This window comes from Pleurodeles waltl, chromosome 7 (genome assembly GCF_031143425.1).
Source record: "Pleurodeles waltl isolate 20211129_DDA chromosome 7, aPleWal1.hap1.20221129, whole genome shotgun sequence".
NCBI lineage: Eukaryota > Metazoa > Chordata > Amphibia > Caudata > Salamandridae > Pleurodeles > Pleurodeles waltl.
The window spans coordinates 1,157,466,095-1,157,476,792 of record NC_090446.1 but is presented as its reverse complement, the minus strand read 5'-3'; the positions used below and the strand labels follow the sequence as shown (position 1 = coordinate 1,157,476,792).

Sequence of the window (10,698 nt, the reverse complement as noted above, 5' to 3'; positions counted from 1 at the left end):
ACTGTTGCACATTCCCAGCTGGGGATAGGATGTGGGTCCCACACCCAACTCCCTGCTGAGCTGTGTGCATCGCTGAGTAGGCTGCCAGCGGGGGGCAGGGGTGTTCTCTGTCAGTGGAGGATTCATTTCGCAGCAAGTTGAAGTCCGCCTCAATCATGGATGAGTGAGGAATAGTAAATGTCATGTCAATGGTATGATGTCTACATTCTTTCATCAACTTAAACTACAAAGCTAGAGTAAAAATCAAATAGAGTCAAAAATCAAATAGGAGCAGGCCAGCCCAGACAAGGATTCCAGGCTCACTATGTCACTGAATTCAAGCTAGCCTGGCTGATGAGGGGTGATGCCCCATAACCGGTACCAGGATCCTTGTTTTCAGTCCAGGGAGGAGCTGGCCTGGCAGTTTGGGCTGGACTGTTCCCATGGGGAACAGGGTCAAGAGTGACTTGCATATTGCTGGGTCCAAACTGGGGTGGCATATTGAGCAAAACAATTGATGGAAGAAACCCAGATCTGTGGCTGGGGTGAATGTTTGATTTGTCCGCATTCTATCCATCGTTTGGTTTGTTTGCTTTTGTAGCTGAGTTACATTCCAATATGGAATTTATTTTTACTGGGTTTTTTGTGTTTTCTCGAAGGGTTGGGATTAATTGGATGCATGAATGCTGGAAATGGAGGGGTTAAGTCGTGCAAAGGAGAGCACTGTCTGACTGTGCTATAGGGAACTCAAGCTGTGCAAGAAGGGCTGATCTGAGAGCTCAGTGTTTGGGCTATTTTTTGGCAGCTTGTTGGCCTGGTATATGGTGTGCTGTGCTGCTTTATTTTTGATGTCCTTGATATTACAAACAAACATTGATTGTAGCTATCTCAAATTCTCAGAGTCTTCCATTTCTTGGGAAACACCTACACAGCATGTCTTTAAAAGCTAAAACTGGCCCTAGTTAGCGTTAGCAAACATGGGGCACTTTTTCAGATATATGATTCACTAATGGGGGCTAACTTTTATTTTGGTGCCTGGGCCTATTTTCTGTCCAAGAGCGACCCTGAGAGTAGCCTGGGCCTCCAGTGTGGATGGAGACAGGCGTTCCACCTATACAAGTTGTTTAAAACGCACAGCCATCTGTCTCACCCCGTTTCATCCGGTAAAAGCTGCTGAAATGTACACAGTGATAAAGGCAGGTCCTGAGTGGTTAAATAGAATGCGAGAATTCTCGTGGCATTATTGATTCCTTTTGTAAGGGTCGAAACATGGAATCCCTTATGAATTTTGCCTCTGGGAAAAATCGATTCAAACTTTATTGGTATTTTGCCAAGAAAAATCTGAGTTAATCTTCCTTGCAGACTATTAATGAACACTCCCTTCCCTGCCCCCCTCCTCCCCCCCAAAAACAAATAACGATAAAAATTACACCCAGGTGAAAGATCCTGAACCGGGGAATGCATTTTTGGGTCCAATATTTGCAGTTAGCAAAGAATGGTGTGAAATGTACAATAACATTCTTACAAATATAGCTTGCTTATGTAAAGGAATAGGATACTGCATCAAGAACAGTCTGAAAGTAAGTCCTTCAAAATCAAGTCATTCACAGACTGGGATCCAAAATCAAAAGGCGCCTAATGAAGCTTCTTCTTTTGGGGGAGTCAGTTGACTGACACGTCTTTACCTATCTGGGAATAACCATTTCAGATACCCCAGGGAAATCTTTTGCTTTGTTGCCCCTCTAGGAAACCCCATTAAAGAAAACTTTCAATAATATATTCTCTGGCCTGAGGCAGGAAGCTTCATATCATGGAGCTGAAATTTGTGGCCAATGCCTCAACACCACACCAATCACAAACGTGGAAGGAACAACGTGATCCACTGAAGACAGCACATCATCACAGAAATGAGGCAACACATTCCTCACTTCCGACAGAACAACCCAGAGCTGGGGATAGAAGATAAACAGAAACACCAAATGAATTCAGTGTGACTACGGACCGACAATATGCCTCATTGGTAGGCACCTCCAATTTTGTCTATAACCACAGACAGTGCCAACGAACAGGCCTCATTAAAAATTCCAAGTACCACATACGGGCTTTTTTTTTTTTTTTTCCTAAACATTCTCGCCTCAATAATATCCTCTGTGCACAGTTGCCCTGGTCCTGCTTCCTTTAATCTCATCTGTCCAAAATGTTACAGCCATTTCTTTTCTGCCCTTGGCAAGAACATTTCAGAAGCAAAGCTGTATATAAAAAGGTTAAATTAGTATTATTTATCCACAGCAAATGGTCCATTAAGCTGTAACATTGTCCCAATCTTTTGATAACAATCCCACCGTATGCAGCCACTTTTTCTCAGTCTCTTTACACCTCGTTTAGACTTTGTTGTAAATTTCATTTCCAGTTTCATCAGATCTCACAGTTGGTGTGGCATTTGGTGGACAACAGCAAACGGGTCCAGGACTGTGTGCAGAATCATTCAGACATATCTTTCATTTTTTCCTGATAGAAAATCACAATAAATAAAATACCTCTGAAAGACTCCCCAGGTTGCTTGAAACTCTGAACCAGATGAAAATGCAATGCGGAGATGGAATAAAACCATAGTAATTATAGGCTATTCATCCCATTACAGTGGTGCAATCAGTGATCAGGAGGATACAACAAAAGCACTTTTAAAAGTCATTGTTTGACTAAAACAGGTCTGGAGGCTGTACTGTAATTTACACTTGAGCTGAGGGAATTTACGACGATAAAATAATAGGAACTCAACTACCGGGTGCAAAGTCAGCCACTTCTGGGATAGCCTTTAGTTTTGATCTAAGAACAACCATACACATGTTGCATGGAAGTCATTGCACCTCTGTTATCAGGGGGTGATTTTCAAAACATACAGTGGTCGCAATTGGACTCTCATAAATTCATGCTGAGATGATCTTAACTAGTTGATCTTAACTAGTGGTGCAAATGGATAATCTAACAACATTGCAGTAAGTATTGAATAGGAAAGGAAAGAGTCCGTTTAGTAAATAAAAAATGTATTGCATTGATAATGCGAACATAGGAAATATTATTTTTGGGAAAAAATGGTTGTTGTTGTTGTATTAACAACCTATAGCAAGTTGAAACTGGCGAAGTTAAAAAACACAACAGGTGCCAACTTTTTTCCCAAACCCAATTGTAATTAAATGGCACATTATTCTCACTGTAGATCCAGTTCTTACATTGATAATGGTTGGCTCAGTTTCACACATTTTTGAGTATAGTAACTGGATTCAGCTCTGAGTACGTCACGTAGTTAGCTGAACGAGACCATACCAAAGACTGTAGCGTGGTATGCAAAATGCAGTACCAAGCAACATGACTTACCATATCTAGAGCACTTCTTGTTGCTAAAACTTTTACCACAGCGCTAGCAAGAGATCTGCTCGCTAGGGGTGATGCCCACCCACTGTTAGTTTGACTTTTTCTGGGTGTGTCAGCATCTGGTGCAGGGCTGCAGACCCAGGAATTTTGTTGCTCCAGAAGGGATTATAATCAAAACCCAGATGGGACAGCCCCTGTCAAGCCTGCTCTTCACCTCGTGGGTGGGACTATTTTGATACCAAAAAATCAGGCAAGCTACTTCCCCTGAAGTGGAAGACATGCATATTCTGGGTGAAGACAAAATCAGTGCTTAATTTGTAACTATAAATGTGCCAGTGCCCAAAGCTCTTGTCTGAAACACGCGGCTGCTGCAATTAAATGTGCGAGCACGGAATACTGAGGCAGTGGAGTCCTGAAGCCATCTCAGGCCTCTTTAATCCTTTTACAGCCACTCTCTGCCCCTTCACCTTACTCTTGCAGTTTTCTGCTTTCTCCATTTTTTACGCTTTTTTGTTTTTCTCTTCCTCCGTCTTTCCCAATTTGCTTGCAGTAAATGCTGGAGGCAGAAAAACAAGTGCCGGCCCTCAAAAATAGGTGCCGGTGCCCCGCACTAGAAACAACCGGCTCGAGTTAAGCACTGGACACAACATAACATACAAGTAAACAAATGAGAGCACAAAATCAAAAAGGGGAGGCAGAAACAGGCCAGAAGTTAGGAAAAGGAAGGGTAAGAAAAAACAAATATGAGGGTCATGATAAGGGAAGGGTCAAGAGCAGGCTAATACTCTGACAGTCACACAAAAAGTTCTTTCTCTGGCAACATACAGCAGGTTTATAATGGAAACATTCCAATCCACCGGTACTAGTACCAATCTCTTAACTTCATATGTAGAGTTCTACCTTAAAATGTACCATAAATATCATATTAAACTTTCGATGCAAATAAAGGGGTTAAACAGCGTGGAGTTGCCACTCTAACGTAGTAGGATTATGCTAATAGCAGTTCGTCCTGCAAAATGAAAGACCCCTTACCCATTCACAAATTAAACTGGAAATTATTCAAGACCAAACTGTCACGTATAATAATTAGATTCAGGGATAATCCCAATCTTGATTGAAAGTATAACATGTTCAATATAGACTGAATGTAATTTTATTCAGTGCAAATGCGTCTTTACATTTTTCCAACACACTTGTAATGAAATACAGCCATCACGTGTTAGGACACCTCCTGACCTTGGGCTTTTTCAAGGTGGTCTGGTTTGATCTGGTTTGGTCTCTGTGGTTTAAACTGTTTAGGCCACAGATACCAAGCCAGACTGCATAAGGATTAGGGAACTGGGGGCCAGATGTAGGAAGGAAAAATATTGTGAGTCGGAAATTGCGAGTCAATGCGACTCGCAATTTCCGACTCGCAAAATGGGATCCAACAAAAAAAGCGACATCAATGTGCGACTCGAAAATGATGTCGCACCGCAGATTGCGAGTCCACTGTTAGCGAGGTTGCTTTTTGCGTCCTCGCTAAAAGCGAACTCGCAATTTGCGAGTCGGGTGTCGCAAATTGCGACTGGCCCGCAAATTGCATGCAGGTGCAGCAAAACAGTTGGAAAAACACTTCCTGGCTCTTGCTGATGACATCAGAGCCAGAAAGACATCAAATACACCTGGGAGGAGGGAGGACCACACCCTTTTCAAACTGCTGAGCAACTACCTGGAGGAACAGCTGCTACCATGGAAGACACAGGCAGTGCAGGAAGGAAGAGGAAATTACAATTCTCAGAGAAAGAACTTGAGGTGCTGACAGAAGAATGCTGCCAGCACCATGACCAGCTTTTTGGAAAGGCAGCCCTGAGTGTCCCAGACACTGATAAGAGGAGGATCTGGCAGCAAATCCAGGAGAGGATCAATGCCATTGGGGTGAGCCACAGAAGCATTGATGAAATTAAAAAAAGGTGGTACGACCTGCGCTCCAGGACAAAGGAGAGGGTGGCAGAGCGCCTCAAGGAGATGAGGGGCACAGGAGGAGGCCCATCCACCATCCCACCACCCACAGCCATGGAGGAATTGGTGGAGCAGACACTGGAGCCGGAGGCTGTGTCAGGAATGGGTGCATTGGACACGTCAGGGCAAGGGACATCCAAAAGTGAGTACCATGAAACATGCATGTACACATACAAATGCTATATCCACACTCACCCAGTACACAGCAGCATGCACAGCCAGACTAACTACATTCCAGACTAGCAACCACCAGAATGGTGCATTATGGGCAATGTAGTACAGTAGTCAGCATGAAGGCAAATGTTTATTATGAGGCATACAACAGATGTCATAGACTGACAGTGTGTTCCCTATGTCCCACAGGTCTCCCACAAGACACCCCCACCTGCCACACCATCCAGGGTGAAGACAGCAGGCCACAGGCATTGCAGGAGGCTGCAGCACCCATTACAGGGCCCAGCACAACACCACCACAGTCCCCTCCAGAAGAAGTACAGGACATGGAGGAAGGAGTCACGACACCTGGCCCCAGCCACACTGTGAGACAGCCAGAGCCAGAAGCACCACTGTGTCGCAGACGCAGAGTCCAGGTCCAGGCGGTGGCCCAGGAGGATATAGGGGAGGCATCCATGTCTGCAGTTGAGGCATCCCTCCTGTCAGGTCAGCGCCTGCAAACAAAGCAATTGAGGATTATCTCAGGTGCAATGCACAGAATGAAACACAATCTCACACATGGCCTGGCTGATGTGAACACACAGTTCACTAGACTAAATGACAATGTCAGTGACCTTACAGATTCAATCCGCCATCTGGTGACAGAACTGGTGGCTGAGAGACAAAGCGCAAGGCGCCGGGAGCGCCACCTAGTCCAAAGATTTGACCGCATGGCAGCATCCATTGGCTGCCTTGCCATGAACACCAAAGGCCTGTCAAGACGGACCGTGAGTCTGCAGGTGGAACTGGGCCACTTTGCAGGGGATGTGGCGCGGGGATTGGGCCACATTAGCGACGCTGTGGACATGTTGGAGGTCAGGCTGGTGGCAAGGGGCACGGGTGAGACCCCTTAGGACAGTGAGGATGGGTCCACTATCAGCAGTGTATTTGCCACAGACACACGTGTACTGCGGAGTGGCAGTGCACGTCAGCTGACCCACCTGCGACAAGCCATGCTGGGCGTACCAGGAGGAGGAGTTAGGCACAAACACTGCAGGACTCATGAGGCACATGCAGTTAATGTGTCCTCATTGATGGTGGACATGTGCAGCCCTTTACGGACAGTTATGTTCTGTTGTTATTAGGTTCACTAATTAAAATGTTTTGTTTGTTCCACTACACAACTGGGCTCTTTGTGTGTGACATTGGTGAGTGTGGTGTCTGTTGCCACGTACCTTCCAAAGTATTGGGTTGTAATGTGGTCCCGTCTCTGTCTGCCTTGATTTGCAATGCTTCCATCTCCAGGCTGCCGATGTGGGGGCTCTTGCTCGTCCTCCTCCGAATCTGGGTCTTCAGGGGTGAGATGTAGCCCACGTCTGGTGGCAATGTTGTGCAGTATTGCGCATGCGCCAACTATCTTGAATGCTGTTATTGGGGCATACTGGAGCGCACCTCCACTTCTGTGGAGGCATCGGAATCTTGCCTTTAACAGTCCAAAGGTCCTCTCCATGACATTTCTGATCCGCCTATGTGCACTGTTATATCGCCTCTCATTCTCATTGCTGAGTGTTAGGTACGGGGTTAGTATCCATGGTCGTAGCGCATATGCACTGTCACCTGTTTGGCAAAAATAAGCAATGTTAGCAGGGCATGAATGGTTTCTACAGTGACCTGTGTGTATGGCTTCAGGGTGTCTTCAGAAATACTTAAGAGATATCCGTCTCCAAACTCCCCACGTTCTAGGCGTTGGTGTGTCCCACTGTCCCTGAAAATGGAAGAGTCATGTGTATTCCCTGGAAATTTGGCTACCATGTCAGTGATGACATAATGGGCGTCACATACCACCTGGATGTACAGTGAGTGGGTACATTTCCTATTGCGGAACAGATATTCCAGATTTGCAGGACGGCAAATTTGTATATGTGTCCCGTCCACACACCCTATTACATTGGGGAAGTTGGCAATTCTGTAGAATTCCAACTTGGTGCTATTAATTTCTGCCTCATTCCTGGGTAGGTATATGTATCTGTACATGTGTGTGTGAGTATTGCATCTAGGAAACATCTGAAGAATCGTGAGAGTGCACTTTGGGATACCCCACCTGCCACTGCAATCACCCCCTGATAGCTACCCGAGGCCAAGAGGTGCAGTGAGCATAGCACTTGCACATGTGTGGGGATGGCGCTGCTGCGCACAGTCTGGCGTTGAAGCTTCGGATTAAGTAGATCAATTAATTCTAATATTGCTGCACTGCTGATTCTGTATTTGTCATATATCTCCTCCTCAGTTTGTTGGAAAAGTGTCTGCCTGGTTCTGTATATCCTCTCCTGTCTCTGGCTCCTCCTCCTCCTCTGCTGTGCGGTGTGGACTCTCCTCCTCCTTGCTATCACATTTATTTCAGCCATTATGAGTAACCCAGATGCCTTCTGGGTCTCCTTTTCTACTTTGGTTCTGGTTACCACCTGCTCTGACTTAGTGGTAATTTGGGTGTGCAGAATGTTTTTTTTGCGACTAGTCGCAATTTGCGAGTGGCTTTTTCATATGGTTTGCGACTCGCAATTTGCGACTTCCTATTTGCGGGTTGCAAAATCAGGTCGCAATTTTTGCGAGTCGGTAATGGCTTGCATCCCAATTTGCACTAAGGAAATGGGATTTTTGCATCCCATTTCCGATTTTGCGGGGTCGCAAATTGCGATTCGGGCCATTTGCGACTTGCAAAATTTTGCTACATCTGGCCCTGGATTCCCAATTTGACAACAATACGAATTCAGTGTAAGGGGAGGTGCATGTGTCCCCCTGACTTATAAATTTAGCTTAGTGGCAAAGTATCACAACGCCTGCAGGCCAGGAGGGGGAGAAACATGTGTTTGCTGTATTTCACCCCGAGTGAGTAGGAAAAATTTAAAGACGCATCCTCACTGAATAAAATTACATTCACTCTGCATTGAAGGTGTTATACTAATCGAGTATAAAAATAACGGAAAAGCAACAAGGAAACTGATTAGAATAAGCTTTTAAACACATCAAACACAAACAACACTGGACAACAAATACCCAGCCAAATACTTCAGTTACTGGCTTCGTCAGTTAGGTACAACTTGACTATATCGGCACAGCAACCTCAGGATTAAAGCATACCCTTCAGATTTAGTAGGATGTGATAAGGTAACAAAAGGTAATAGCCAAAAGAGCTTAATAAACAACTTCCTAAACTTTTGGAATTCCTCAAAATAGCATGCCATTACATTACCTTGTATCATTAATTAATTGTTTAGTCATCTTCTGTAATGGTACACATGCCTTAAAAAAACAATGGAATTGAATGCCTCCATCGGAGTTCTCTATATTAAGTATGTGTTGTGTCAAACATTTCCAACCATCAGTTTTGTTCTATAATTCAAAAAAAGGTATGGCATGTGAGTGACTTTTTCCCAGCCCAATTTGTTGTTCAAGGTCTCCTGTGACATGGAACACATCAACACAAATCTACTTGACCGTTCAAACTGAGGCACATGCTGACTGTGACAGATCCTCCCTCAACTCCACTGACCTTCCCTTAGTGCCTTACAAATCAGGCCAGTATGTTCGGCCAGCCTGTTCCCGCACCATGGAGACAAAAACAGGCAAATAAAATTTGTAGAATTGGTTGCGCTTTTCTGTCATAAACTACAGCAGTGAACACATTCCCTTTTATTGTACATACTATATTCTCTGACAGATTTCTTATGGATGCCCTGAAGACAGTAAACCTGGAAGAGGGATCTGAGATTCTCCATTATATGAGCAAATATGTTTGTTCGCAACTTGCTGTGTATCCATGGAGGAAATTGGATACACTCTATAATCAAAACCTAGAGGCGTCTATCCAACCTACGGGGACTGAAGGAGGTGCCAGGAAAGGTTTATCTTTTATTTCTTCTGTAGAATTGGTTGTGTGCCTTGCTTTTTTTAGATTGAGCGTGCAAACGCTCTGGCCTGTTGTAATCTATCTGTGGGCTTTTAACCACACCCACTGCACGCCCATCACTATCGCTCATTTGCCTTTCAAAAATCCTTTGTTATGATTGGTAAATGTTTTACATTTGTCCCTCCTTGGGGCAGTTTTGTTACCACCTTGGCAATCGACCATGTTACATGGATAGTTGCACTTTTGCCAATATGTTTGACTAGGAGCTAACTTCTTTTTCTTATGTGTCTCTCCTTCGCCCTCATGCTCACGGTGGCCGTGGCACTTTGAATCGGCTCACTTATGTTGACTGTTTTACTTTTCATTTTTAATTTATGTGGCAAGAAAAGTCCAGTTAAGAATTTACAACGCTAACACCTCTAACTCAATCCTCTTTGCCAATAATTGTTGTGTTACAGCAGCTGATGCAGCCTCATAAACTTCAGGTACAAAACACACTGGCTCATTCATTGTCTTGGAAATAATAGCAACGAGCCAGCGAGCATGCTTTGATGCAGGCATATAAAAATCCTCCTTTTGGGTTCCACCGATCCTCACAAAAGACTGTGTGAGGCAAGTTTCAAAATGTGCAGAGTTAAAGGAGCCAACATTATGACTTGAGCAGGGAAACTATTGTGGTGCAACATTTCCTGTCATATGACTTACAACTAAATTTACATACCCATAATTCCATATCACTTCTGAGTCCTTCTGTTGTTTCTTTTTGTGACAATAAGTGTTTCATCAATGTACCGGATTACAACAATTATTATAAATTGGTTGTATTTTAAAGGGTTTTCGAAGATGAAATTAGTAAACTAAATCACCCTGACAGTCTGTGGAACGGTGTTTCCTGGCGCCACAGACTGTGGCCAATAAAAGTATACTGCGGTTTCTTTTGAAACCAAATACATCTTTTGCCTTTTACTAAAGATTTCCGTGGAGAGGAACATATAAGAGTTTCAATCAATTAATTTTTGAAAGCTCTGCCAAGTGCAGGGTTACCCTTATTTAGTAAACAAAAGTATAGCTATACAATAGACAGATTATTTACTGGTTCCTCAAGTGCAACAACATTCTTTTGTTATCTGTCAACTCGGTTTTGGGGAGTGATTCTTCCTGTAACATGATTAACCTATAGCCCTGTTACATGACATATAAGAACGACACATGCTGCACAAAAAACTCCATATCATCTGAAAGGATCCAATACCATGTGGAAAGCAGCAATATATGACAACAGGTAA

The 10,698-nt window shown here is 44.0% G+C and overlaps 1 non-coding gene across 1 annotated transcript; it reads left to right on the top strand.

Moving 5' to 3' along the window:
* Positions 1 to 10,334: 10,334 nt before the first annotated feature.
* On the top strand, positions 10,335 to 10,454 carry LOC138247489 (U5 spliceosomal RNA). The gene has a single exon (XR_011194527.1). It is a non-coding gene; the product is annotated as a U5 spliceosomal RNA (small nuclear RNA).
* The last annotated feature ends 244 nt before the right edge of the window (positions 10,455 to 10,698 follow it).